We start from the raw sequence: 5,180 nt of genomic DNA, 5'->3' as shown, positions 1-5,180 counted from the left end.
TGCCTCAGCCTCCCAAAGTGCTAGGTTATGGGCATGAGCCACTCACTATGCCTGGCCCCACTTTCCTTTAGGGAGTTTTTAAAATTTATTTTGAAATAGTTTGAGATTTACAGAAAAGCTGCAAGGACAGTACAAAGAGTTCCCATATACTCCTACTCAATTTCTCATATTATTGACATCTTACATGGTAGTGATACATTTGTCATATTCAGGTAACCAACACTGGTACATTACTGTTAACTAAACTAGACTTCATCTGGATTTCACTGGTTTTTCTATTAACGTTCTCTTTCTGCCCCAGGATCCTATCCAGGGTACCACATGACATTTAATCATCACACCTCCCCAGCCTCCTCCACTCTGTGGCAGCTCTTCAGTCTTTTCTTGTTTATCATGACATTGACAGTCTTTAGGAGTACTGGCCTGGCAACCTGTAGGCCTTTGCCTGATTTGAGTTCCTCTGATATTTTCTTGTGGTTACACTGGGGTTATGGGTTTAGAGGAAAAAGAATATCACAGAGACTAAGTGTCCTCACCACATCCTATCCTGGGAACATGATATCAATAAGACATCACCACTGATGTTAATCTAGCTCACTTGGTTAAGCCAGTGGTGATTGCCAGGTTTCTCCACTCAAGTTACCATTTTTCTCTTTAAGGAGTTTTTAAAAATTAAGCTTAAATCATAGAAGTAATAAATAAATGTCTTATCCTTGTAAAAAAATGAAACATTACTGAAAAGTTAAATTCCCTTTTAACTACTCCCTGTCACCCATCCTGGTCCCCATTCCACCTCCTTATAGGCAAACACTATTATTGCTTTGAGCCTTTTCAATGCATTTACGTGCATATGTATGTCCCCATAAAACATACATATAAGTTTGTGTTTGAGATTTTTCTATAAATGATTTATCGTACTCTTTGGATATGTTTCTGCAACTTGCTTTTTTCACCCAACAATATGTCTTGGTGCTCCGCTGCTCTTTCCAATGGCTGAGCTGCATTTTATTGTGTACTGCCGATTACACCCCAGTTAGGCCTGTGTGGATCTTTTGGAACCTGTAATTATTAGATCAAGTTACTTGTGTTCACAAAACAAGCACATTTATTAAAATGGCTATTTATAGACATTACATACTGCTATTGACCATTGTATTTTCAAAGATATGGTTCAAATTGGTCACTGTTGTTTTAACTTCATGGAGTAGTAAAGCAGCAGGAAACACCACATCCAGGTTGCAGCGTCAGGAACCAGTGCTAGAGCCCTTCCTTTGCCTCTTCCCACTGACCACACCAAGGAGAGAAGGAGAGAGCCATTGTGTTTTTCTGTCTGTTACTGTTCCCCTGCATTTCCAGGTCTCATGCGATGTAGTGAGAAGAAGGTGCGCTCGCAGAGAAATGGTGGTGTAGACAGTAGCTCCAATGTGCAAGACATTCAGCGAAACATAAGACATTCTTGTTCTAGTTCTTCTCATCAAATTCAATAAAACATTCACTTAAAAATTTTTTTCTGATGAAAATAGTGACATGTGTTTAACACAGAAAATTAGGGAAATATGGAAAAATAAAAGAAAGAAAATTAAAATCACCCCTTATTGTACCACCCAGAATATCAACAGTATTATTAATATTTGATATATGTCTTTCTAGTCTTTGTTTCAGTGGATAAACCCATGTAAACAGCAGAGACATTTTGGGTGTGGGGAATATATAGCAGACTTACTTTTCCTACCTACCTCCCACTCCATTTCCCCGGCCAACTTCTCAGATGAAAATGAGATGTGCAATCAGCAGAAATCTCAGAACTGTCTAAATACATGAACTCAGTCATGCTGACAAAGGGCTGCAGGCAGTAAAGGTCAGCAGACTCCCACGCCCAGGCAGGGAGAATGAACACAGATGGGGCTGCCCTGCTGCTTACCTACACTGCCTACGGTACGCTTAAGGGACTATGCTCCTGGGCTTGGTATTTCCTAAGCAGTTTCCTTTTGTGGGATGTTGTTGGTCTCTTTTGCTGGAGGATGCTGGGTGCTCTCCTTTTTCTGTTCCAGCTGATCTGTGCTCCCTTCCTTTCTTCCAGGCCACCTGCATGTCCAGCAGTACTTTTGTGGTTTGTTTAGTTAGTTCTTCAAATGTCTTCCACTGTAACTTGACGTCACTTTCTGTCCTGTCCTATGTAATTCTGGGTAATTTTAGAAGCAGCTGAAAGCATCACAATCCCATCAGAGAAAGGATGTGGCTCAGAGCCTTCCTTCTGGGACCACATCAAACAGTGCTGAACGGCAACCCAAGAGTGCTACAGGCTGGGAGGCAAAAGGCTCCACTGAACCCCTCTCACCCCAGATTCATAGGAACTGTCAAAATTCAGCTACCTTCAGGGTATATGCTTTCCTATAGATTTTAAAAACATAATAGAGACGTTCTTTATTTTGGAACGATGATCTTCTGTTTTAAGGAACAGGAGTGCACATGTGAGTGCACCAAACCTCACAGGACCTCTTCCAGTCCTAGGGTTGTGGGATGTTTACACAGAAATACACTGATGTGTACACTGATCTGGAAGCGAAGTCTACCTACAGGCTGAATGGGCAATCACTTAATGCTACTCAATTGGACAACTTTCTAACCCACTTTTCCTAATATTTCTGTCAACATTTCCCTTCCCCACTTCCTGTCAAAAGCCTGGTCGTCTATTTTTAGAGTCTTTGGGACTGTATTAGTTAAAATTAGATTTGGCTGTTGGTCATGGTAAAATGAAATGACAGAGGATTAAAGGAGGTGGAAATTTTGCTCTCTTTCCCTCATATGAACATTTCATAGTACGATGTACAGAGCTGGTGTGGTAGCTTTGCACCTGGGAGCCCTCAGGGCTCTCAGCCTGTCTATCTCGGAGTTCTAACAAATGTGGCTCCATATTTGAGATCAACGCCCACTCTGAGACGGAGGAGACGGAGCTCCAGCTGTCACATTCATGCTGTAAGTAGCAGGATGGAGAAGGGATGAAGAAGCTGCCTCTACTGGAAATTCTCGGGAACTGCAGCATGGCACTTTACTCCCATGCCATTGTCATGTAGCCACACCTAGCTGCAAGAGAGGCTTGGACATGTTGTGTTCATCTGGGTGATCAGATGGCAAGATAAATATTCAGTTACTGGCCGGGCGCGGTGGCTCACGCCTGTAATCCCAGCACTTTGGGAGGCCGAGGCGGGTGGATCACGAGGTCAAGAGATCGAGACCATCCTGGTCAACATGGTGAAACCCCGTCTCTACTAAAAATACAAAAAATTAGCTGGGCATGGTGGTGTGTGCCTGTAATCCCAGCTACTCAGGAGGCTGAAGCAGGAGAATTGCCTGAACCCAGGAGGCGGAGGTTGCGGTGAGCCAAGATCGCGCCATTGCACTCCAGCCTGGGTAACATGAGTGAAACTCTGTCTCAAAAAAAAAAAAAAAGAAAAAATATTCAGTTACTGTAGGAAAAGAGGAAAATGGCTTTGGGGAAAAACTAGCAGTTTCTACGATAAGAACCTGTTGGAATTCCAAGAACTGACCATTAGAATATAACCCAGAGGGGGGGTTCCTAGCTCAGCCATTGGGTTTCCTAGGTCAGTACTTTTGTGGGGATCCATGCCACTATGAAAGTACACACCTTATGAGATTGGGGTATATGCCCAGGGACAGGCAGAGAGGGCAGCTAAGAAGAGGCTGCCCAGAGGGCAAGGGGCAGCACCTCAGACCAGCATTTCCTTCCTCACAGTGTTAGCTGGGACTGGGGTGCATGACCACATCCCTCTCAGCATCAGGGAAGATGACTGTGGAAATAAGTGTAAACCATGAATGCTGTGAGAGGCTCTACAGGACCACTGAAGTTCACAACAGGCGAGAACTGGCATCTTGATAGTAGGTACTAGGCACTAAGTTAGGTACTAGGCACTAAGCTGCAGGTTTTATATACCACCTATTATTTAACTCTCACAACACCTTATCATTTTCCATTATCATGCTGTTGTACAAATGTGGAGACAGGCTCATGACTGTAAATGACTCAACCATATAGCTAATACACAGAAAGAAGCTTTATCCATTGAGCTCTCTCAGTACAGAACAAAGCTAGATTAGAGAGGTTCAAGGTCTTAAACATAAACATTCTTGTATCAACTTTTTATAAAGTGAATTACATAAAACACAGGGAGCTAGATGGCTATTATTTAAAAGCTGTAAATACTTTCATGAAACAAAGATTTGTTTAGTAAAAACAACGACCTCCCTAATTTATTGTAGAAATCCAGATCTCAGTTTGAATATGTCAGCTTGAAGTAGAGCAAGCTCCTCTTCTACTTGCTTATCTAAATATGCTTTGGATTATGAGGTTTACTTTTGCAATGACCTGACTGTGATTTTGTTAATAATATTGCAAATGTTTATGTAATTTGGTTAATGCTAATTTTTGATAGAATGAAAATATGAAGGATGATGACCTCTCCATGAAACAAAATGAAAATGACCTATCACAAATAAGTCTCAGCCAACCTGCCGATGGGCCTCTCATGCAGATACAAGAGACAGAGTAAATTAAATCATATTGTTGTGACTCAAAAAAGTAGATTAAAACACTGTGGGGAAAACTGAGTGACTGATTAATATGTAATTTACATGTTAACTCAAAAATATTTGCAGTCAGAATGAAAGCAAGACTTTTAAAACAGGTCAGACAACAAAATTCATGCTTCATCCAAAGATTGTGTTTTTAATGAGAGTCATTGCTAAGAGAAACTTCTCTTTACATTATACATATAGAGTAATTATTTCCCCTCAGTACATTTATAAAGGGAAACTATCATGAAACACCCTTAAATTAAATAAAATGACTTCAGTTTGGTGCATGTGAATTTTTGGAATCACTTTGTGGTGAAATGTACTTATGATATCTCTCTTGCCTGCTGAAGGTACAACTGCTGGGCTTGGATGACGGCCCTGAGCCCAGTGATAGGAATCCTGTCCTGATGAGGGGGGCATACTTGTCCTTTCTGTATCTGAGCCACCTTTGAATCCGAAAACTGCAGGTATGTGGATAGCAGACATCAGAAATATGTGGTTGTCTAGAAAAGGGGCTTTTCTGCTATTTCAATAGCAAATACCATTTTATACTTTTGCTTTTTGTTCCTTTTTTTTTTTTTTTTTTT

At 41.2% G+C, this 5,180-nt stretch overlaps 1 pseudogene; it reads left to right on the top strand.

Moving 5' to 3' along the window:
• Positions 1-3,830: 3,830 nt before the first annotated feature.
• The window catches only part of LOC116549100, a 38,028-nt pseudogene continuing 36,678 nt past the window's right edge, over positions 3,831-5,180 (top strand).

This window comes from Sapajus apella, unplaced genomic scaffold (genome assembly GCF_009761245.1).
Source record: "Sapajus apella isolate SASKATOON/1434 unplaced genomic scaffold, GSC_monkey_1.0 scaffold6, whole genome shotgun sequence".
Taxonomy (NCBI): domain Eukaryota; kingdom Metazoa; phylum Chordata; class Mammalia; order Primates; family Cebidae; genus Sapajus; species Sapajus apella.
This window is presented reverse-complemented; position numbering and strand designations above follow the sequence as displayed.